The 26,569-nt window shown below is 34.9% G+C and overlaps 1 protein-coding gene across 1 annotated transcript in view; it reads right to left on the reverse strand.

Moving 5' to 3' along the window:
* LOC125231424 (transcription factor hamlet-like) overlaps nucleotides 1-26,360 on the reverse strand; it is a 126,553-nt gene extending 100,193 nt beyond the window's left edge. The window contains exon 1 of the mRNA XM_048136878.1: nucleotides 26,151-26,360. The gene's annotated coding sequence lies outside the window, so the exon portion shown is untranslated. The remainder of the gene's footprint in view (nucleotides 1-26,150) is intronic.
* Between the last annotated feature and the right edge of the window lie 209 nt (nucleotides 26,361-26,569).

Below are 26,569 nucleotides of genomic sequence, written 5' to 3' on the forward strand. Positions count from 1 at the left end.
TGCAGCCGTTTTTTTTATTTTTTATCTTACATTCGAACCATCTAGATTACATCGTCCGACACTGCGCTATCGTACCACTGCGCCTGCAATTATTACTACGGCGTTATTTGGTACAGGGGACACACCTAGACTCGTTAGTGACTAATTTTATGCCTCGTTCAGACTGACTTGAACTTAATAGGCAAAGTTGATGATTATTCATTTTAGGATGATGACTCTTTCTTTGCTCAAACAATTAGGTATGTAATTGTTAAACTCGCTTTTTGTAGTAAGTGGGAACTTTTTTAGTAATATGTATTGTAAATATTTATCTAATGTGGTCTTGACTGATTGAATGAGATGTAGAATTAAGGTAAATAATTGTATATATGTTTAATAGTTTTTCATGTACTAGTAGCTGTTTTTCGTTATATGTTCATGTGTACAACGTAAATCCAAGCCTATTTCATAACTAGTTGCAAAAACTCACTTGAATGTAATTCAACACACGTCTAATTATGTACTTCGCACTTGATTACTTGTTATTTAAGATTATAATGTACTCGAACTCATTGGCACGCTGTACGACCTGACCGGCCATTTTTATTATTTTTTATGTAAAAATGTGGCCCACAAAGTGGTCTCGCCGGAAGATCAGCGCTGACCCCTGGGTCAGCATCTATGCTGAGGCGGGACCATTTCGTGGTAAACCCGTCATACATTTTTTAATATCAATTGTAAAATTGTATATAATACTTATGTAGATAATTATGTGTTTACCATGAATAAACTATTGAATCTTGAATCTTGAATCTATATGACCTTTAGGTACAGTGTGTGTATGTGTTTAAAATAAAATAACAGTTTCTTGGGTATCTATGAAACAATTAGTTTTATGCAAAAATATCGTACATATATAGTAACTTCATTTGAGTTGTCTAAACTAATAAACTGTACACAATCTCTGACCCTCTTTTTGTTCTTATCATTTAATCAATAGGTATGTATAATTATGTATCAAGGAGGTTTGAGCTCACGACCTTCCGTGTTTTCTGCCAAATTAATTACACATATTTATTTCTATTTATTTACTAAAAAAATAAAATTTTGAATCTTTGTTAAAGCTAGTGAACAATTAACTAGCGCCAGTACTAACTCGCGCTTAAACACAACCTCCAACATTGTCCTAAGCTCTATTGCAACAGCCTCATTGTATGTTAAGCGGGCACTTCATCTTCAGCGCCGCGCCGCCCGGCGCGCGCGCCGATTTATCGCCCGACTCGCCCCTCTCGTGACGCGCTGTCGGAATCGAACGATAATAACACACTTAATAGGCTTTAAAATTAAACGCCTTATTTATTTGTATAGGTGCGCAGATTTATAATAGGAATATGGCATTTGACGGTCGATCGACTTGGACAATAATGCATGGATTGTAAGACTGGTACGGTGTAAATGCACCGGAACTTGACATTACAATATTGAATACTAGCTTTTGCCCGCGGCTTCGCTAGCATTAGAAAGAGACAAAAAGTAGCCTATGTCACTTTCCATCCCTTCAACTATCTCCACGTAAAAAATCACGTCAATTCGTCGCTCCGTTTTGCCGTGAAAGACGGACAAACAAACAGACACACACACTTTCCCATTTATCATACTATATATAAGTAAGTATGGATAATATAGTTTAAGTGTATGTGTTAAAGTTTTTATCATATAGTTTGGTATCTACACCAAATTACACGACTACCTGACATATAGAGAAAAAGTACAGTCAAGTGTAAAAATACGGGTACACAGCTTACTCAAAAATATCTCCCGTAGCATCTAGTACCATATTTATAAGACGATTTTATTCGATACATATTTATATACTTGACCGTACGAAAACATACTCTTGTAAATCAATTGATGCTTCAACATTTACTTGCTGTGGCCCATTTGACACTTGACACTGACAATTCTGTACCTATCTCTGGGTTGAAAAGTAAAATTACCACTCAGCGTCAAAGTAAAGTACCATGGCTCAGTGGAAGATTTTAAAAATGCAGCGAGCACAGCCACTATCTATTTGGAAGAATGTAAATTTAGATTATGAAGTAGTGTATATACAGTGTATTGTAGTCTTAAATGCCATACGATAAATAAATAAATAAGCGTCATATTTCTTTGTTGAAACGGTGAAGTTTCACTGTCTGGCGAAAATTGACACTGTGGTGAAACATGCCACTACAGGTTTTATTGGTGAAACACTGCATGCAAAAGCAAGTTAATGTTCCAATCTCCCCGCTCACGTCAAATAAGCACGCATAACAAATAAATAAGTTAATCCTAGTGACAAGCCAGATACAAAGGTGTCTCCGAAGTTTTCCTTTGATTGAATTAAAGCATTCAACTTAGATAAACTAGACGTTGAAATATGTGGATAGAAATTCAAGTTGTTTTAGATAAGATTTGCATGGTCAGATAAAATGAATAGTAGAAAGAAGGGATGAATGATAATAGGCTAGTTTCCTATACTAAAAATAAAATATTTTATACAGTGCAAGAAATAAAGCACCACATAATTAGAAGAATAATATGGACAGTTGTTATTTTTAAACACAATTTCTATTTAATAAGTTAAAGAGAAAGATATAAAGTTAATGAATGGACTGTGACGTCACTCCTCAGTATTTCATAGTAATTCCATATTAGCAAATCGTTTTGACAGTTCATAAAAAGAAGCTGATTTGACTAGTAGGAAACTAGCCTATTACATTCTAAAACTTACATAGGTTTACTAGAGAGAAGGGTGTTATAATAGGGTGTTTCACGAGAGCGACATATTGCAGATCGTAAGAACATATAAATAAGGTTCAAAGATACTGCTGTCGTGAGACGAAGTAGGTACGCAAACGTATGTTAGTTGTAAGTTGCATTGTGGTTTGTGGTAAACAACTTAATTAAGGTAAAATATATTTGAGAGCGCACTATTCGCCAACAAACTGGTTCCAGTTTGGCGAAAAGAAAAAATGTAATATAGTCATAAGTTTTTTTGAAATTAAAAAAAAAAAAGTTGGTTATTAGGAATAGGTACTCAAAATAAAAATTGTAGTTTTTAACGTATTATGTCAATACTCTCACTCGGTGTAAACATTGTAAGTACACACTAGGCAGGACATAACATACTCGTACAAAGTGCAGTAACAATGATGGTCCATTTTTTTACTGAGCAGAAAATAAATATTATCTAGATATATATCTTATCTATTTTTAAATAATATATGTGCCATAGCTATTTTACTTCTAAATATCACCTTTTTGATCAAGTATTGCAAAAACTTGCAAAGTGAAAACTAAAAGAATGCGGACACAATTGTGTCGCTTTTAACTTCAAACCTGGGTAAATCCATTCTGCTTTAAGGTTGAATATATAAAAAATATAACACGATCTGAAAGATAATCAACCTCATAGCAGAATGGATTTACCCAATTTTGAAGTTAAGCGACACAATTATAATAATCCGTCACGCTTCATTCTGCTAAAAAATCGATATTTTAAAAGTCAAAAAAGATCACTCTCCACATACAGTTAGTTGGAAGCTAATAGTAGCCTATTACAAAACGATGTTCACTTTCGTCGGCCAATCAGCGCTTGGGCAGCACGTGGCGCGGGTCAGAGGTGCGCAGGCGCGTGCGCCGCCATTGTTCCGCTCCTGACGAAATGCCTTTCGCTAGTTCGCCATAGGTGTGGCTGTGTTCAATGTGGATTATATTTATTTAATACTTTAAGTTCGTGTTTAGAATACGTTAGTGTCTTTTTTGTAGCTAGTGCTACCACGTTTCTACCATGAAACGTCAGAATAAATAGAAAATACTTAACTAGATTTAATCGCGTTCGGCTCGACTGACGTAATTTTTTTTTTGGTTCTCTAAATTCAAAAATATTATGTCTTTTTCGCAATTACGAACTCAATTATTTTTCAATTCGTTAATAGGCAGTTTTTGAAGAAATAATACCTACATTTTTTATTTTATTTCAAAACAAGCGGAATGTACATGTATTAGACGTAGTTACTCATATTACGTCCTAACTTTGATTCTCATTATAATTGTAACAATTGTGAGTCGTCTATAGGTGTGTGACCCAAAACAACAACAATAATGACAAGTCATCTATAACTAGTGTGAGTCTGTGAGCGATTGATCTTGACAAGGACCCAGTTTTATCCTTAGAAACTTATCTTCTACTATTTATCAATATTTAATTATTTTTTGCAGGACAATATATAAATAAAAATGATTGTTAAGTATGTGTGCTATTAATACTATAAATTGTATAATTTACTTACAATTTTAACAAAAAAAAAAACAATCCTTCTTAGTTCGGTATCGATATGTTCTGTGTTTAAAGCAACAAAGGGAGATTTAGCAGACGAAATAGTACATTACGATACTAGTGCGAAAAAAAGGAAGTTCGAAACGAGTGGCGATAAATCAAAACACGACCAAAGAGAGTGTTCTAAATCGACGCGACGACGACGTACGACGTTTTTCAGTACAGATGAGCCTCTGAAGTTTCGACCTGGCATATAATAAACCACTTCTCGCACTAGTGCGTAAAAAAAAACACCATCTGTACTGAAAATACATATAAGTTATAAATGCAGTATCTTTAACTGCGTGTCAAATAAACGAATGATCTGGTACAATCGGACCATATTTAATTCAAGCAGAGCGAATCCTTTTTGGTTAGGTGAATACTTTAAATGTGGATATGATGAATATCGTCACTACTTTTAAAAAAACTTGTATCTTCGTCTGTCAATGAAAAGAAAATTGTAGTAAGTATGTATGGAATGCATATAGACTACGTGATTTTTTCAAAGTAGTGACGATATGCAAAATTGGTCAAAATGAGTCAAAAGTCTGACCATACTAGATGTAAACCTTTAATGGCACCAGGACATTTGGAGTGCATTATATCCGTTGCGTGGCCATAATATCGAAGAAAAGCGCTCACGTGCGGCCTTCGGACGCGACAACCCGCCGTATTGTTCTGTGACATTTTAGCCTTGCTAATGACAAGCAATTTTCATGTCGAAACAGACCACATTAGATGGATTTATATTGTCTTTTAATTTGCCCTAAATAACTCATGGATTGATGGTAAATGTGAACATGGATTGCTCTAAAACTATGATATTTCAGAACAATCCTATACAATACCAGATAAAAACCATGTTATTTTGTTTTTATTCGGTATTCGTACTTAAGAAACAAAGTATTTTGAAAATACAGCCGTAATCAATATTTTAATAGACGGATACTGTTAGTATGTTAAATAAATAATTTAAAAATCCAATTACTTTTTTGTAACACACGATATACAAAAGGAATCATATCATTGATACATATATTATAAATAAAAATACGACCTAAACTTCCTTCTTTGTTATTCTACTCGATGATTCACAATAACAGAAAGGTAAAGTCAAAGTCATTATGATATTGAAGTGTTAACGTTTTCAGCGTCAAGGTTACCCACAGCATTAAGTCCGCCTTTTCGAAGTATTTTTTACGCAACGTAGAATAAATAAATACACAAACTGTCATGAGAAACATCTTGACAAGCAACTGGTTGCTGCTAAGCTTTCGACTCGTATCTTCTCATCGTGTGGGCTCGGAACTGTCAAGTCGGCTGTCAAACAAGCTGTCAAACTGGTGACTCTGTTATTGACGTGACAATGACAGTAACAGTGAAAGATGTCTACATCCGCTTATACGACGCTGACAGTCATCCTAAGCGTACTTGAACTGAGGACCGTGAAATTGTAGTCCGTATCTACCTATGACATGTCTCAGTAGATAATTTAAATACTAAACTTATTACTTACAAATTATATAAAGTTTGTTATAAGTAGGACTATTAGGTTATTGAATTCCACATTTACTGAGTTTTATGCTAATAGATTACCTTAAAACTGACAGTGTCTTTCGCGGGGGGTACTTGGAGCTAGGCGGGAGGGAGAAGACAGCTTTGCTGATAAAATGATTCAGTAGGTATCCCTTGAGACTGATTGATGACAATTAAATCATTGCGATTTTGGATTATTGAGAAAGATAACTGTTAAGAAAGAGATGCACTAGATACCTATATTGAGTCCTTAAATGTGGATTTGCATTTTATTAACATGTAATGATGTAACTATTTAAGTCTCATTATCTATATAATATTTGCAATAATGTCATTTTTACAAAAAGGGTGACCCTACTTTGATAGAACTGACCAACTCCTTGTCAGACGATCGCGTTTAGACCCAAACTTTCTAATAGGAAGGAACCTATCAGTCTTTTTTCAATAAACAAAGTGAATTCGCTTTCTATACATCGATTTAAACTTCTCTAGATACACTATCACCTACAAATTCGGCACTCAAAAGTGTCCGATCGCTTAGTTGCAAATGTGTGCGTCCAGTTGACAAACGAAAACTTCGCAATGTAGTAAAAACTACTTTCATTTTTTTACAAAAACAACGTTATTTCTTAGCACTTAAAGTTCAATTTCAAATGCAAGCAATTGGCGGTTATGACATTAATGAATGTGATCATCGCGAAAGCCATAAAATTTTATTACCGCAGATCGCAGGTGTGCATATTTTTAAAAAAATCTACGTCTTATTGCAACCAACTTAAGTTTAATTTCGTTTGCGCTGCAACAATCTAAACGCCATTTTTACATTGGGAACGAGGATGGACAGAGGCATCATGGGAGTCGCGCTATGAGATGAAAGGCGAGAATGAGGAAATTTGCGGTATTTTTGCGAAAAACTGTTTTAAAAAATCCTGTTAGATAGAAAATTTCTTAAGGAACAAAACGTTTGGTATAACATTTTTCGAGATGTTGCGTATTTTAAGCGAAAAAAAATGAGTTTTTACTGTACGATATTTTTATTGATATTATCTCAAAAAAATATATAAGGTACGGCGGGACAATTTGGACTGGGGGACACTTGCAACTGAAGTGATTAATATCTCCACGTTTTGCAATGTTTGCATTATTAAATAGAGTCAACTGAGGTATATATATATATATATATATATATATATATATATATATATATATATATATATATATATATATATATATATATATATATATATATATATATATATATATATATGTGTGTGTGTGTGTGTGTGTATATGTGTAGCGATTATGTGAAGGTAAACAGTTGAGGGATTGTATGTGGTGTGTGTGAGGGTGCACTTGGAGAATATGAATTAAGTAGCTATTAAAACAAAGAAGAATTGAACGATGACGTTAATTTATTATTCTACGTAATTTCTTTCAAAGCTTTGTTTGGGTAAATCTTCTCTCCGCTCCTCAGCTATAATCTTGCGCCATTTTTCCCTTTCAACGTCTTGTTTTGGGAATCTGGAATAAAAAGCTTTTTTATTACTTAAAAACGAATTTGCTATTCCCGGGTTGTTTCTTTTTATAATTAAAGTAATTTATAAGATATGTATTAATATTATTGAATTGAAATCATTTATTTCAGACTTATTGGTACATAATAATAAATAAATACATACATTATTAATATGAAATAGGCTTCTTTTACAAAAAATATAAATTAGCGACTCCATCATTCCATTTTTAACTATGTTCCACTTCATCCATCTTTTGTCGCCGTCCGCTCATTACTAGTATAGCGCGAGAGAAAGAGACAAACTGCGTAAGACCAAATCAAGGAATTTACTTTAATTATTCTAGAAAATAAATGTTTTTTGTAAGTTAGGAAGCCATTTTGACCACAAATGCATAACATTATAAAATTATTAACAATTACTTACCGGAAATACGATACGTCATCCTTTTTCAACGTATATAAGGTGTTATTTTTGCACTTTTTTACGGAGCACTTAGGCATGTTGCCGACACGGCGGATGAAGCGCTACTGACCGCCCAATTGTGCTTAGAACATTTTCAAGCACAATTTGCTGCGGACACATTCTAAGCCGTGATGGTGCATCTAGGTAGTTTAGATCGATGTTTCTATATCGTTGAATGTTACAAGTAAAAAGTTTAATTTAAGCGATGCGCAATCTTAAAGTGTCATCTTGAACCCATTGAACGAGGTCTACTGTAACGGTATATGTTTTTATACGCTACCAATGTAATTTAAAATACAATACCTAGCACCTACAGAATCTATTGTTAATCATAAATATCGACAAAGAAATATGCAAAAAGCGAACTTTCATAATGCTATGGTTTTTCATTAAGAAAGTAAATTTCGAAAATATTTGAGAAATTTGACAAATGGTATCCCATTCATTACTTAGCCCGTGTTGCTTCAACTCATCAAGAATATGTTTCAATGAAGAGCGTATCAAGTTTAGAACATGATTTATTAGTCTTTATAATAAACATCCTCCACGGATCAGTTCATTCATGGGTAATAATAAATTTTACGGGGCTATTAAGGCACCCGCCTTAATAAAGAACCTTCCACACTGACCATTGCAGACAATCGAACGCCCCGAAATGTTTAATTTATGTCGATGTTTTTATTTTTATCGCGCGGGAGTGAGAAAGGTCAAGCATGAAGCCGCGATCAAAGTTCCGTTAATTCGAGAACTTATTAACACTAGTTAGCCGCATCTTAATCTAACATGTTAAGAGGCAATAGGATAGGAGTGATAATTTCTCCATAGAAATGTACTAGACTTATATCTCCGTGGTTTTTGTGGACAGAGCAATGATTTTTTCAACACAAATTAATGTTCAACTCAGTAGCACTTTCCCCACAAATTCTATGAGCTGGGGGCCGATTTTTGAGTCTCACTGTCACTAAAATACCGGTTGAAAACGGTGAATTGCCTATTATTTTCAGTGACAATTTTCTGAATTCGAACGCCGTGAGACTCAAAAATCGGCCCCCTGAAGGCCGATTTTTGAATGACGACCATTCGATTTCGTGAATTATCTTTCAATACCTAATATCTCTACTACTAGCGATTAAAATTCTACTTTTATAATAAAAAAATAGGTGCTCACTACCACTGGATTTAAAATTACTAGCCGTCCTTTAAAAAAAAAAGCCTTTTTGTCGTTTTCCAGAGAATTCGTGTGTTCGAAATTCAGTCCTCTTTTCTTGCCAGTGCTACGGGAATCCATACTAATATTATAAATGGGAAAGTGTGTATATTTGTTTGTTTGTCCGTCCTTCACGGCAAAACGGAGCGACGAATTGACGTGATTTTTTAAGTGCAGATAGTTGAAGGGACGGAAAGTGACAAAGGCAACTTTTTGTCTCTTTCTAACGCGAGCAAAGCCGCGGGCAAACGCTAGTATTACCATAATTTTTAGTTTAAATTATAGCTTATGAGCTCCCGTTTCCTCTTAATTTCGAGAACTTATTAACACTAGTAGTTAGCCGCATCTCAATCTAACCCATTAAGGCAAAGGAAGTGTCTAATGGAGTGCGTTCGGTAGCCACGCTGAAGATGGCGTTAAGAAATAATTACTATGAGCCCCACCCCGTCTGATTGCTTTTCGTAAGCCGCTATAAATCCACTGCGATTGCTCGCAACACAATGTTTCTTATTAGAAATAATAATAAACGGTGGCTTTATACACGGTGTAATTTGAAGAAACCGAATAATTTTAACATATTTCAAAAATAAAATGTCACATAAACATTTTTTGGATTTTATTTTATTTTATTTAGGTATTTTAAGGTTGTCAGACATGAGACTGATGGATTTCGCCTTAAGTCTGTGTTAATACATACATACATACATACAATCACGCCTGTATCCCATAAAGGGGTAGGCAGAGCACATGAAACTACTAAAGCTTCAGGGCCACTCTTGGCAAAGAAGGGGTTAAAAGAAAACGAAACTGTGGCATTGCAGTAACAGGTTGCCAGCCTCTCGCCTACACCACAATTTAACCCAATCCTGTCTGTGTTAATATCATTAAAAAAATATCCTAATAGGTATTATTTTCTATTAGCTGCTTTTTTGATGACGTCGGTTCCATTATTTATCTATACTTATTGATAGATGTCAAAAAGTTACAAGTACCTAAATAATTGCAAAAACTAAGTTTCAAAAAAAATTCATAAAATTTTATTCTATGTGACAGTTTTACGAATAACTTTATTTTAGTTTACGGTTATTTTACTTTTTAAGTGCCATTCGAATTTTTTTAAGTATAACATTATTTCTCCCTTTTGGTCTCAGAAATGTGTGGTTCAATTCGAATCTCGCCAGTTACACAGTGTATACACATATTTTACATTTCAAATGAACTCAGGAGGATGCTGGGCCGTAATTGTTAACGAGATGATTCCCAAATTAATGACGCTATAATTAGAGGTTGTGGTTATTTTATCGGATAAATTAAATAGTTATGGTAACTCGTATTAGGCTCATTGGTAATAAAACCGTAATTTCGTTAAAAGTGGTCTAAATGTCAGTACATCATCCTTGAAGTTATTGAACTATTTTTATTAAATATTTACGAGGCATTGCGTTTTTTTACTATGTGATAATAGTTTGCTAATGGCAACTAGTTACTTACATGTTACGTCTTTTTATTTGTCAAGTGTATACAGACAGTCAGACAGGCAGACTAACATGATGGATACTCAATTAAATTTTGTTTACAGATTCTTAAAAAACTAATTTTATATTATATTTTATTTTATAGTAAGTAGTCTATCGATTACGAAAAATGAATTTATATTTTGTCGTCAAAGTAACAAAGGAAAATACTGATCATAAATAGGTCGTACAGTGAAAGGTATGTCTGGATCGTAGCAAGTGAAAATGTGTGGTATGTGCCTTCCTTCCGGGAAACAGAGAGAACAAATATACTGACAAAACTACAAGCAAAGACATCCTAGTACTTTTCCCTATTCACAAGCGACAAAGCATGACTAATATGCCTGTAGTACTCCCGTCGGATGCTCTAATCTGCCTTATCTCCCGTTTAGCCGGCTGGGCGCACACGCTATCTCCCATCGCATGGGAACTGTTCTCACACAACAAGGAATGTCAAGATGCACATTGTGTAACGCCATTATACTCCTACTACTAATACAACAGTTTGACATTCGTCCAATTTGCATTGAACGTTTGTTCTTGAGTTTTGAAGCCATTTTTCACGAACGTTCTCTTCATTGTCTCGGTTTATATGCCTTTGTGTTGCTATGATATTGATATTGGGATATTTAGACTCATTTAAATATTGCAACCCTGAACGAATTATGTCAGGAATCTACATGTTAATATTGTTTGTTCAACCAAATGCGTCTGCGAGCGATACTGTATATTTTTAGACGTATCTGCTTGATGAAAGTTGCTTAAAAGTTAGCGCATTACTACTAGTAAATACTTAAACAACGGAACCTCAAGACATGCGGTTTCATTAAAGATGAAACGGTTTTTCGATAGATGCCGCCTTACGCCTAATGGAAGGATTTTGACATTTGTGGTAAGTTCCGTAGCTTGGTTGGTACTTAAGTTTCGTAGCTTAGTGGGTAGTCACATTCGTAGCTTAGCAGCTGCTATTACAGTGTATATATGAGTTCAAGTCCAACAAATGTTTTTAGATAGCAAACATTTATTTTATTTTAATATAAAATGTGTGTAAATAATACTATGTACTTATGATATTCTTTGTTCAAAAATGAAAAGTTGTCATCAAAATAATTTTGTTGAATTTATATCCAATTATATTGCGTATACAGCGATTTCTTAGCACGATTCAATGTCGATGGCTGATGATATTCATTAGCGATAGTAACGTGTAATTTGATATAAGTAGGCACGCAACGCGCACGCGTCACAAAATCTGTTTTAGATTACACTAATTTGTCAGTCCTCTGCCCGACAGTCCTCCATTCAAAGCCTCATGTGTGGGAAACGTTATGAAATTGAAAATGATCATATTTCTTTTAAAAGACACCACACGATTGCACAAAGATTCACCTAGTTTTCGTCGTTAACTATTCATTATTATGTGCCGTGGGAGATTTTTTGTGGTAGCTATTGTTATGGTTTTATTAGGCGCATTCCATAGGACTCGCCAGTCGATGGATATAGGGTAGACCGAGGTGTATCGGATCTCAGGGTAAATTCGATCAGATTCAGATTCAGATTCAGGGGGTAACTCCAGCCAGCAGATCCTGCTGCAAGGACTAGGAAGGGGAGATTACAGGGGGAGGAGATTTTGTTACGAAATAGCACTGTAGGCTCACGTGACTCTGATGATTGAGCCTAAGAGGCAGCGAGTCGTTGGATATGTCTGCGTCACATCTCACCGACTAAGACTCGAACGCAGAATCAGACAGAGTACGTTTTCATACCGACTCATTGCGCAACAACCCCTGCTGCCCCGCCGTATGTTATCAGGGTAAATTCGATCAGGCTAAAAATAAGTTGAATAAAAGAAAATGACGTCGCTGGATAACAGGAAACGCCTTCTATAAAATTTTAGTGTGCTCATATCAGTGCAATATTTTAGACATCAACGGATTTTTCACCGTGATCAGTTTGCCCTGTTGTCCAGTTCGCCTGGGTCTGTCGAGCCGATTGTTGGTAATTTAGCAATTTCATTCGCGACGGCTTTTGGCTGTCACAGTTTATTATTGTCACAAAGAAAATGATACTAAGTTGGCTTTGTAAACTTAACACTTTCGAAACCGGGCTCTACGCGGCGCTACGACATTTTCGCTACATACGGGGAAACCCATGTAATCGGCTACGCTTCTACGAGCGGTTTGCCCGACAGTCGGGTTCTTGGTAGCGAAAGTGATAATATACTGTCCTGAGAAAAGAATACAAACAATGATGACAGTGCTAGTTCACAAATAACAAACTATAAAAAGGTTTACTTGTTATTTTGATTACAAGATTAATCGCTTTTTTATAAAGTAGGTACGACGTGTTTTGTGTATGACTATTTAACGACAGAAATTAATGTTTGCGTAATGGAATAAAAAGCTTTATGTTAATCACGCGCAGGAGTGGACACGTGTGAGTCGTCGATCACTGACCGATCGACAAGTCAATATAGACCACGATTTACAAGATACACACATTACAAGTAATCAAATCAGTACAAAACACGTATATTTAGTACAACCTATCAATCTATTTGAAGGAGTTATCGCCGAGCAATGATTTTGTAATATATAACTGCGATTTACTTTGTGAATTAAATGAATATCTACTAAATGTATTAAGATAAAATTGTCAAACATTTTATAAGCATGCTGTTCAATACATTTATTTTACGGCTATAAAAGTGGTTATAAAATTTCAGCTGACTTTTTTTTTGCAATCAATGTCGCACCAGAAATAACATTGCCACACAAATGCAGCTCTTTGACTTTGAGCAAATGTGATAAAAGCATATTCATTTTTTATTTGCCAAATCCATTAAAAACAATTCCAGTACAGGTTTGACCTACTTTTAGATAAACTAGGGTAAGTGTTTTGAATATGTAAGGAACTGACTACATAACTATCAATTATCGAGTTGCATTAAATCAATAACAGATGCAGATTGAAGTGCTCCGATATTTTTGATGCCAACTTCAAGTCATTATTACTGACGAAATAGAGTCCAAGTTGATGAGAAGTTTATAGAATGCTGAGTAATTTTAGCCGAAGAGTTGATGATATATTACGTTATTACGTAGCAAGGTTGGCTCAGATTGTCGCTACTGAATAATGAATATTCAGTGTGAATTATGAATTCGGACTAGATACAGTTAATTACCAAGTGCAAACGTCTCAGCGTGCTGCCGACTTCAGTATTTTGTTTGATTTACATACTAACCTACAATTATTGCTCAATCCGACGTACATTCAGAAGCAGACGGAAAGTAGACCAGGTTGCATTGGGAATATAGGGATGCATAGAAGTTCGTGTAGAAAGGGGTCAACTGTCTCTGCATCTGGCTGTACATATAAAAAAAAAGTTTAAAACGAATATCATCTCACTTCACGTCAGTTTTCGATTACCGATTATAAGAATAAGAATAATTGTTTATTGTTCCACTACGACCTACGACAACTATAATAAAGGAAGAGTTGTAGTTACGCCAATCAAGTCCTCAAATCTTTTCAATACTACTAGGTCACGCAAGCATTGTTATAGTGCCCCAAATCTGATGGTCTGTTACAAAACCGTTCGTAATCGATTGGTTTATAATAATCGTAACGGCAATTAACCACTGACGCAATCGCGATTTTCGTGATTTTTCGTATCGGTGGGAGTTGACGATTATTGTTACAGATCACGATAAATGCCTGTACTGGTACTCTAGCTAAGAGTAGAATCGTAGAGGCTCCGTGCCGTAATAATATCAATACTAATAAGGCGGGTGGGTGGGACAGGACTCTCTACCTCTGGCTTGCCTTGGCTGGCCGTCCAGAGTGGGGTCGTTAGGGCTACTTGCCCCAGGGGTGGAAGTGAAAATTTGCATAAGACGCGAGACAGCTACTGGGCAGAAAGCGGTGTACACCTCTCGACACCCTTGAGTTCTCACACCGGTGTTGCCCTTGAGCCATCTTGGATGTCGCTTTTTGTGGGGGCCCATCTTGTGGGGACGAGTCACCGTCTGCCGGAAATAAAATTGGATACCGTTTTATTAGGCAGGCGTCCGGTTTTTTATCCATAGCCCAGTATTTAGTCCATCACTTTCATCAAAATAGACCAGTTCATTTTAGATTCCATTAACTCTCAAATAGTCCTTACACCCTGGCGGGTGTTGCCTCTGCGTGTGTCCCATGATACGGGCAAGGGCAACATCCGCTCGGTGTACCCCTTACATTTCATTAAAGTGTCGAAAGGGCCTCTACGCGTTGGCTTCGGCCCCGCGCACGCCTCCCAAAGGTCCGGAACACCATTGTTCCGTGATGGGAAAGACATACAAATAAATCAATACTAATAATACCTCTATATCGTTTGTCAACATTTTTGTTAGTCGTAATTTGTTTTTTCTCAGAAACGCGTAACTTTTCAAGATTGCCATACAACAAACCTAATCTTAATGAAATGTTAACCGTTTCAGAATTCTGACATGGCTAATGATAATCAGGCAATCATTTCATTATGACTTTCAATCATTATGTCAAACAAGGATCCGCTCTCTATCGTTATTCCCTATTGGTGCGACAAAGCCAGTTGCGTATCTTTTGCCATGGACCGTTAACAATCGTACCTACTTTTGACTAGACGCCCTGACGCTCTTGCGTAAAAAACGTTATTTTATATGAATGATATTGTGAGTTAAGATCTTTTGTTCGTGATGGGTCTTTATAATGGTTGAGTGAACCAATTTTTACGCCAATGAAATGGCGAGTGATGTTTCAATCAAGGCTTTTGTAATGCCGTAACGTTTTACGACCGTCCGCTTCCGTTCATGTTTTACTGTATATTGGAATCATATATTTAAATCGACATTAAGAACATTTCCTGTTCAAAATATATGTTAAACGTCATTATACAAATAAACAGTTTCTTAATTTAAAGCAAAGTTTTCATATCATAAGTAACTTGTAATCTGAATTGGAAGCGTGTAACTGTCCAGTAATGATAATACTTAAATTTGATATGGCTTACATCCTTACTTGTTTAAAAAAAAACGGTGCCTTTTTTCGGAATAAATATGAAGGAATCGACTAATCATAAGTTGGTATAAAGGTTTTCCTAATGAGGAAGCAAACATTATGTAATATTATGAATGGTCAGATATAAATGACATGCGCAGATATAGGTAAAACCTGACAGATGCTCGTACATATAGGTAATATCAATTATAACATAAGGTCTATAAATAGATGCATTTTTTTTGAGGACAGACCTATTAAGCCGCATTACAAAGTTCATTAGCACTGCAACTGTGGCAACTGTGTCAAATTCACTGTAATCATACCGAGGCATACATATAGGGCTGGCATTCATGTGTGTGAACGCGTTTTGTACGCAAAACAATCAAATTCCCATGCACCCGATTGCCATCGCCAAGTTAACAGTAAACTTGCGGTTACGCAACCAGCTTCTGTAGCCAAGAATACAATCGTTAACGCTTTGTATCCTATTGTAGTTATCTCTCTATCGCTCTTCCGTATTCGCGCGACAGAGCCACGCGTATCGATCGCTATAGAGCGTCCATAATTGTACTGTTGGCTACGGGCCCAGAAGACGTATGCCACGGAGATAATGAAAGTGATCTTTTTGTGTAACGCGAGAGAACAATATGGGTGCTCGCTAATGAGGTTTGTGGGTACAGACGTCATTGATATATTAGCGCGCATGAGAGCGAATGTTATTGTAGATGTGTCAAGATAGTAAATAAACCATTAATGCATTGATGCATCGCCGCGGCCTAGGCTGTCATGACGAAGTTGAAACAAGTATGGGAGTTAAGGAGCTTTCTGTAGCATATTGATAGCACAGATTACATACAAGATACAAATGGAATGACAGGTTCGTAAGTAAGAACAATCTAGAACGCTTTTCAATTTTCGTATATTGCAACAAATATCGAAAGTAGAACTGATTTTATTAAATTTGTTTTAAATGACATCAATGTAGCAAACATCTTATACATACCTATAGTATAATGTAGAATGAACATCATAATATAGTTGACTTTGACAGTTAAAAATAGTATTAATATCTGGAGGCTATTTGACTGCACTTAACAGACAAAAGAATGATGACCGACAAATTAAAAACTTGTTTCAATATACTTAAGTATTTGACTACAACCTGGAATTGATTTAACATTTTTATTGTTTATTGACACGGAACGGACGCCGGTCGTATAAGTGGTAATATTTATGAGTTGGCTTCTCCTTAATTGTAGGTCCGTGCATTAATCTTCGATGGGCCTTAGGCTATCTCAAGCCCCATGTTTCTGTATGTAAAACGGATGTCCGGTTAGAAAGGCGATCTAATTGTTTTATCGGACAAATGATTTTATTGGAACAAACCTATGAAAAGAAAAAATGTGGACAGCAATCGTATTGTGTTCCATTGGGCAAGACAGTTACATTCTTTTTCACGTTTTTTTTTTGTCAAGATCGAGAAAGATTTTTAACTTATATATTATATTAAATAATGTCCTTACATAAACGTCCAAGAGTTGACCGCAGACAGAGTGCAGACTATGAAAATGAATCTGAAAATTATGCGCCTCTATCTAAACGTCTGTGCATTTTTTGCCATTTAAATTTATCTCGAGTGATGTACTTGAATGCAGACTAAATTTCCTTGAATTTAGATCACCGACGTCTATCGATGTCTGGCTGTGTATTGTCGTTACTTGCCTACCACAGGAGATTCAAACGTTCATGAAATCTATTATAATTAAGATCTCCAGTTTTGCAATGATATTGTGTGATCGGAGACCAAGCTATACTGGTTTTCATGAAAGACCAGCTCGCTTACGCTCTGATGCTTATTTCAATAGCTCCCCTGCATCGTCGTCGTCTTATTATCAAAGCGTTCGAAATCGAATATAAATGGCTAAAGACGTGTTTAAATCGGCGAATTCTGCAGTTTAGCTTGTTTTTCTCGCATGCGACATATGTCGTGGAGGTTAATAGTAGAGTTTCGTGGGTTCGAATACATTTTTCATCTGCATCGTGATTCATGTGTCTGATGCAGCAGACGAATAAAATTTTGTCGTTCCCTCTTAGCGACACAGTGTTGCATGTAAATAAATACATATATCGTACCTACTCAAATGTTAAGAAAAAAACTGCAACAAGATAACTATTTAGGAAATACACTGGTCAAAAAGAGAAATAAAAAAACAAAGTGTGATGTAAAGCTGCATTTTTGGTATGTTATTTGGGGTCCTTGGGGGAATGTAGGACTATATTTTGCAAGCAAAAAAATGGTGTGCTAACTTCGTAATTTAAAAAAAAAAGTAAAAAAATCAGACTTTTTTTGGTATTTGCCGTTTTATTAAAAAACTATGCATTTTTGGTCAAAAGTTGCTTTGTAATGTTGAAAGCGCATTAAATTCCAAACAGTTTGACATCTTTTGTATCAATGTCCGTCAAATATTTTTTGAGATATGAAGCGTCAAAAAAAGAACATTTTTCCCTTTTCTATGAAAATATTCATTTTGCTAATATTTTGAGACAGATATCAGCAAAACAACTCAGGCTATTACATAAATTGTAAAATAAAGATGTAGAAAATTTCACTAGCTTTCATTTAAGACCAAAAGTGTGCCAGTTATTTAAAAAAATAGGATTATATCGTAAGTCTAGTATAACTGGATCAGAAATAATCGGTGGATGGTAATGGCCAAATGGGATAGTTTATATATATTTACAGGAGGTGTAGCGGAGAATGAATTATGATTATTTGGGGGCTGTTCAAGTATTACTCAGTCACATATTTGCGTATATCAAATCAACATTTATTTAGTTAGTTAAGTTTACGGTCAAAAAGACCTCAGGATCGACGCTTGGCGGAAAAAATATTTACGAGTAGAAAACCCTCATTAATTGAATCAGATTGTTCCGAAATTGTTCTTGTACGGACTGGTTTTTAAAGCATATCACTGAGGGTCAATAACATCGATGCAATCTCACGAGCGTTGTCGTTTGTCGTGGACGTGCCCGAATCATAGTATTCTCCGTTTAACGAAATATCAGTACATAGACTACATAGTATGTGTTGTATTGCACGCGCAGGTCTCTCACCGCCGCGCAGGTGTAGTCGAACCATAACTCGACAGTATACACTGAGGAACAGCTGTCTTTTTGCGCTGTCACTAGTTTTGCGTTGTCACTACATTTGGCGAATCTTCTAGCCAACAGGTTTGCCCTTACTGCGGTGGCTCGCCTCTGCCTTTCTATGTCCTCCTGGTCTTTTAAACTGGACAAGATGTGACCAAGATATCTGACTTCGTGTACTCTCCGCAATTGAACTCCATCAAGCAAAAGAGGTGGTACATGTGTGGGCATATGTGCTGCCTCCATGAGCATAAATTCAGACTTGTCCGGATTGTATCTCTTGTTATGCTGGCTGGCGTATCTCTCGCATTCTGCAAGTATCTTACGCATAGCTCCCACAGATGGTGCTAGTAGGACCATATATTATCGTCTGCATATGCGATGTGATTTATCATTTGCCCATTGATGGAGCAGCCAACCTCGGTACTGGTCAAAGCCTGCGACAGCCCATCCATGTACACGCTGAAGAGAGCCGGAGACCTACTGCCTCCTTGTCTCACGCCACAGTTTAGCCCGCTGGCTGTGGACAGAGTTGACTTCCATCTTACTACGTTCTTCTGCTGGGAATACCACTTCTCCAGTATCTTAATAATTGGCGTGGGCGCTTTCCGTTCCCGTAGTTTATTCCACAGCAATCGGTGGTCAAATACAACTCAAGTGGACTTTCTATCACTACAGGAGTTGTGCCATCAAGATGCAGAACCAGGACCCTCAAAAAGGAAAAAGTAAAATGTAACTAATTCTGTTTTATTTTTCTAATTTAGGCCACTAGGTGAGTGTTTTATTGTTGTATTATTGTGTCGACTTTTTGTTTATGTTATACTAACAGGTAGTTTTTAAAATATCCAATAATGTATAAGTACTAACCATTATGGGCCCTTTGTTGTCTGATATAATAAATAAATTAAATTAAATTAAATTAATTTACTAAACTTCAAAATTTTACTGTATTTTATTTCTTCATTAGTAATAGTCAAATCGATGCAAAGTTAGCTTAGACAATTTTATCAGATAAACGGATATCAAAGAAAGTAAGATCGAATAGATAACACTTTCAACCTAAAACTTTTAGCGTAAACTAATACCTTAACCAATCTACCAGACTCTTGGCTTCTCTATTTATAGATTTTTTTTTTGTTTACCAAAGTAACTATTCTTCTTACTGACTTTTACTTGCACTAAAACTAAAGCAAAATAAATTTATACAATGTTGTATTGCAATATATATCGTATCATGAAGTATTTTGCAGATATTTGTCCAAAAATATTGGCAAAACGCTACATTTTATAAATGCGTCAAAAATTAACCTTTTTTGACGCTTCATATCTCGAAAACTATTTGACTGACATTGATAAAAAAGATGTCAAACTGTTTGAAATTTAATGCGCTTTCAACATTATAAAGCAACTTTTGACCAAAAACGCATAGTTTTTTAATAAAAAAATAAAAACCAAAAAAAGTCCGATTTTTTTACTTTTTTTTTTAAATTACGAAGTTAGCACACTTTTTTTTTGCTTGCAAAACATAGTCTTACATTCCCCCAAGGACTCCAAATAACATACCAAAAATCCAGCTTTACATCACACTTTGTTTTTTTAGCCGATTTTCATGTAAGATTTGACCGGTGTAAAATGATTTTAGGATTTTTTAATTTTCTTTTACTAACCGACTTCAGCTACGTTCGTTTTTAATTCCCCGTAATATAACTTCTACCTCTTGAAAAATTTGTTTGGAGATACATAGGAGATAGAAGTATTTCTGTACGCATATAGGTGATGTCATTTCCAAGCTTAAAAGGAATTGGGCGGAACACGTTGCCAGACAGATGATGGCAGGTGGACCAGTGTTGACAGATTGGGGGCCGCTTTCGGAAGATAGAAGCGCTTGACGTCCGTTGTCTTGTTTGGTTTAACTCTGTCAAGTACATACGCATCCTTACTCTCTCTAGCGAACGTTATGGAAGATCCATTATCATTAGTAAGGCGCGAGGCATCTAAACGCCATGTTAAACACCAGGAAGAGGTCGCGAAAGCTAGAATAATTAGTCAATGGCGGCAATTTGATGCAAATGCGAGCCCGGCTCGTTTTGAAACCCCCCGTTAGGTACGCCCACGAATGCGACAATTGTTACGTTCTAAACAATGATTTATTTAATGGCTGTACCTTCTTACGTTCTTGTTGAACTGTACTTAATAAATAATTAAAACTTTGCACGTGACTTCAGACACGCTGGCCATAAAAAAGTCTTTTAATAATTTATAAACTCAAATGAACGTCATGGTACGGAGGAAAAAAATCCAACGCCTTTAGAAGCCAGCAGCTTCAGAATTTTTCGGAAATTGAAGAAGAGAACGGCGAAAACATGGCGAAATTTATTTTGTATTGGACTGGCTATAAATTTTTTTTTTACGCAAATTGAGATATTACAAATACAAACTTAAAAGGCTAAAATTTTCAATAACTTTTTTTGTCATGCGATATCAAAATTTGGGACACCCGTAAAAATCAAATAATCTGTCATTATAATTGATTGCCCTGGAAACAATTTAAAATCCATATAGTTATAAATTTAACTATATAATTAGGTGTCTTGTAAATATCAGATGATAAACCTGCGTAAAGGTAAATGGAACACTGAAAGCAGAACTTCATTCCTTTCTTATAACAGTGAGAAATGTTTATTAATTTGCAGATATTTTAATAAACATGTTCTTATCTCTGTGTCATACAGTTCCGCTTAGTTACAACATTAAAAAACGATCGAAATGTGGCAGTCGTGAGATAAAAATAATTGCGTAAAACCAGGTCGAAGGCCTTCGGAAACGATTCAATAAATTCGGCGCATTTTACTACAATATCAAAGTAAAAATCTCTGCAATAAAGAACTGCGAAATACAGCCACAAATTAAATCAATACAATCAATTATAAAGCCTGTGATACGTTTTTTTATTAACGAACTTTTTTTGTTCCGGAAGCGGAGAGGCTGTCGCGGCACCTGATCGATATAGATTCTGACATGTCTGTCCGTTACCTAACGATATGCTTACGTTGTCTCCGGTCTTCTAAATAGTTCCATTCTATAAGATTTTAAGGGTCTGTAATAGTTATGGGTAGTCATTATATTTTCTTTGTATTTTTATTAGACGTTAGGCGAAAATATTGTTCCTAAGAATCGTATGCACGGACTTCAGTGAGTTAACTTAATTTCAAAAGCTTCTTTAAGAAAAATAAATTTTCTAGTGCTCATTTTTAAGCATATTTTTTAAGTATTGTAAAGTAGGTAAGTAAAATGCAATCGATTACTGACATATTTAAGAACCTATTAATTTTTGAGCTAACTATTTTAAGACGAGCTTCCGCGTATAACGGTGGCATTGTTATCCGCCCGACCCTAACAGAGTCCGGCTGCGATGCGACCATACGCAACAAACGGTCAGCAACGTGAGCGTACCAAAACGCACAGCGTACTACAATACCAGTGAAAGCGAAACGTTTGATTTTTTAATAACAAAGATGACATAGCGGTTTGATGGCTTCAGGTTTTTTCGCTGGACGAAACCGAGCGTGATTGACTTGGGCGCCCGAGATTGCGACGGACTATACACCTACTTTCTTTCGCAGTTTGACACTTCCCTTCTTTCTGCGTAACTTCATATGGGACTGATTTTGCGCTTACGTTATTCTCACTATCCAATTTGAGGAATTCTTCTGAGAGATCACTGATACCGATCTGTTAGTGTTATAAATCGACGACACTGACAGATCTGTATTGTTCTAGTAATACCTCTTAGAAAATTGGGCAGTCATCAGTAGATAAATCAACTGGACAACAGTAAGCAGTGTAGTTGGGTTAAAGAAAACTCCTAGTAAAAATACGACAGGAATAAATGTAACGTGGATAGGTTAATAGAAGTACGTACATAATTTAATCATCTGTCTACACCATATTTACTGATGTAGGTTATTTTTTGTTAGATAAGCTTTATTTTAACTGTGGCTCAGGAAAAAAATATTAATAAATTTACATTATGTAGTTAATTATCACTTGTAGAAATGTGATTTCAAAACTTGGGGAACTTGATCGGAGCATCATACTATATCAAATTTGCTTACGGCATTTCGTGTTCCATATTTGATAATATTGCCCATTCTGTTTGTCACTCAAAAGTTCACTTCCATTGATTATATAAAAGTTAAAAAATACTTTTGCATACAGTATTTAAATGTATTTGCTATATTTAGCCAGTTAATAAAGGTTATTTGCCAGTTCGTAATCATTATCCTTTACGAGGCACGGAGTCGGTGAAATCGCGTTGATATAGTTCGGTTGAATAAAGCGGACGAGTTTATGTCCGTCTTTATGGAATAATGCTCGTTATACAGTCTAAAGAGGAAAGGGGATGATCGCTTTTTCCATACAAACTTAGTTCTTGTTTTCTCCTCTGGATTTTGAGATGATGTATAGTATTCTAATATATTTCGAAGTTTATTTAGGTATACATAATAAAACTATGCCGATATGTCCGACTTTTTTAATTTTTAAATTGATTTTAACTGATTGTTGTATAAATATTAGAATTAGGAGTAAAAACAGATTTCATACATTCATTTAAATGCTTCTAACTCATATAAGCTTAGCCTTGTTGGTCACTGACGGATACATCTTGCTTTTTATGTTATACGGTAGGTATCTGTTTTTGGTAATAAAGGTTGTATTTTGTATTTGCATATAATAAAAAATAGTAGCGCCGTTAGGGGGTTTGAGTTCGATATGCATCTAAATAATTGTGTTCGAATATTTTAAGTAATGTGGCCAGAGAGGAAAATCAGGACTTTGAAGTTTGTATGAAAAGAAATTTCGCGCAGCCTCTCCACTCTCGTCTTAAGAAGACAACGGCGTTTCAGTTGACGACTCTGATAAGCACGTTCACAACTTCATATTTCATTTTTAATGTTATATTTTTTAGAGATCCTTGAGGTAAACTTTTGCTCGCTTACAATGAGGAGAACTCTTTATTATTGATGTTCTCCGGGGTAACGAATATAGTAAGATTAAATGTATTTTCGCTTCTTATATGAGGAAATATGAGGAAACTGATTAATTTTAACAGCGTATTCCTGATTAAATTTTAAGACTAAAGTCTTATAATTTTACTATGAAATATTTTACTACGTACTATGGAATATTTCATACTAAAATTCATTAAACAAGAACCTGTGATATAAAATCAGTTAATATAAATGCAAATGCTAAAGAGACGACTTATTATGTTGTTCATTGTAATTAATGATTAACTTAATGACAGTTTGGAATCTAGATATTCTTTATGTTTGGAATGTTACGATTTAATTTGTGTTAAGTTATTTCATGTATATTAAAAACAATTTTCGTATTATATGGCAATGATAAATATATTTGAACTATGTATATATAATATAGGTCTATGTAATATGTACAAGATATAATTTCAACAATAGGTACTTAGTAAGCATAATTATAAATTATGGCGTCGGATGGGATAATTAGTACCTAAATATGATTGCGGAAAATTAAAAATAATATTCCAGAACCGCTTTGAAAACAACTTTTTTTTTAAAGGCTAGCTTTTTAAAAATAAGTATCAAGCGTGTTTATGTTAGGTCTCGCTTTTCGTAGCGATGCGATGTCAAAGTTTTACGGCTTCTGGTAGAATACCTATTAAAACTGTTCAAAGATTACCAATTATAGTATTGTTAAAGTTTTAATATTTATATACCTTTTATTTTATACATTTTAACGTGAGTAAATAGTATTTACCTACTAAGCACCTACCGTGACATGAGACTATATCATATTTCAATAAAAATAAATATTGCCTACCTAAAAGAATTATAAAATAAAATGAAACTTTTACTATACATATGTGGCCCATTTCAATTGTACATCGGTACACACAATATGTACATATTATGTGTTGCTACTTTTTTGTACACGTAGACTTACTTTAGGTGATTTTTTTACGTGTGTTCTACAAATAAATAACGTAATAGTGTTCTCTGATTCGGTGTAAAAAAATGCTAATCCGAGTACATACACAACACATATAAACTTAACTTTCTCGTCTTTCTTTATGTTATCAAACAAACTTTAATATTTTTTTTAACCTATTTAGCCAGGTAAGGTTAATCTATGTCTTATTGATGTGCAACTCTGGAAACAGATAATTTTAGGTCATATTATTATGTTTCGATTGGTGTTTGAAGTATGTATATTAATATATCATATTTTGTTTAGTAAATATGACATATATTTCAGTTCATAATTCATAGGTTATAAAATAATAATTAAAAATTTTGCTTTTTTACATTTAACTGAAATAAAGTTTGTATTATACTCAAGCACGAATACACACACGTATTATACAAAAAAACTAAAATACGAATTTAATTAAAAGAATATCACGATAATAGAAAACTTTAAATGCATGTTAAGTATCTACCTAATAATTAAGTAGGAAAAGTTACTTCACTGAACTATGAACAGTTACCAAAAAAAGAATAGAAACGGTTTGTGACATGGCTTTTTTTTTAGAATTTATTTTGAATTAAAACACATTTGTTTACATTTCCGTGGAGATGCGAAGACTATGTTAGGCTAAACTACCTACTTGATAAATTTTACCGACGGGTGTTGCAAAAGTACGTAACTCTTTTTTTTAAGAATATATGTAAACCGTGACTATCTTTACGTTATGAGTGTGTTATTTTTTGCTAATGTTTATCTTTAATAACTAATTTACAGACGTTTCCATTACCATTGTTATAAATGTAAGTATAATACCATTCTTATTTTAAATATAGATACAAATATAAAAAAGAACAAAATTTTTGGTTTTATCTTTCTCATTTGGTTTTATCTTATTCATTTAGTTTCTTTTAGGTTTATTTATTCATTTGATTTATTTATTTCATTGTAAACATTATATTGCCAAGTTAAACTACTTTTTTTACTGGTCCTTTTTTAATACGATAAATATTACGCAGTGAAAATAATAGTAATATTATGTAGTTTGCTCTCCGTAATTGTTTTGGTAATTTTTCCTGAAAAAAGTTATTTACTACTGAGAACGTAAAACAAAACTTTTCAAAACTTTTAAAACTAAAACACTGTAACTTTTTTCTGTGACCACGTTTGTACATTATTAAATGATTTTTTTTATATATAATGTTTCAATTCAAAATTTTATTACTTATTTACGTAAGTTTTGGAAGGGTTGTAAATCAAACCTTTATTATAGTCTTGAAATTATTCACAATACTTCAAAATTTTTAAGATGCACTAAAAATCCTCTCTGCCATAAACCTCTTCTTTAAAATATTGTAGTCATTAAAACAACCAAATTTTAACGACACTAAACGTACCTCGTACAACGGAGACCCACACGATCGTATCCTGAGCTTATTTCAAGCCAAAATTTCGCACTTATAAATGTCAATAAAAATATCCTTGTTCACAAAAGCAATCCTTCACACAGCACTAGAACGTTAATAAAAAAAACACGCGTTAAAGTCAACCGCACACTTTAAACTTTAAGAGTTATTCGTAAGAGCCGCAGCGCACGTGCGCTCCGTGCCGCCGCATCGCGTTATCAGCCGACAACAGAAACTTGAGGTTGAGAGTCGATCTCAATAATAACAAGAAAAGAAAACGGTCCAGTTTCAGCGAGGCTTCCGGATGGCTCGCACGGGGCGGTCGCGCTGCTCGCACGAGGGGTCTCGCTCTAACGGGACTGAGGTTGAACGATAGCGAGCGCAGTCGCGCCTGCGACGCCGCGCTGAGC

This window comes from Leguminivora glycinivorella, chromosome 11 (genome assembly GCF_023078275.1).
Source record: "Leguminivora glycinivorella isolate SPB_JAAS2020 chromosome 11, LegGlyc_1.1, whole genome shotgun sequence".
NCBI lineage: Eukaryota > Metazoa > Arthropoda > Insecta > Lepidoptera > Tortricidae > Leguminivora > Leguminivora glycinivorella.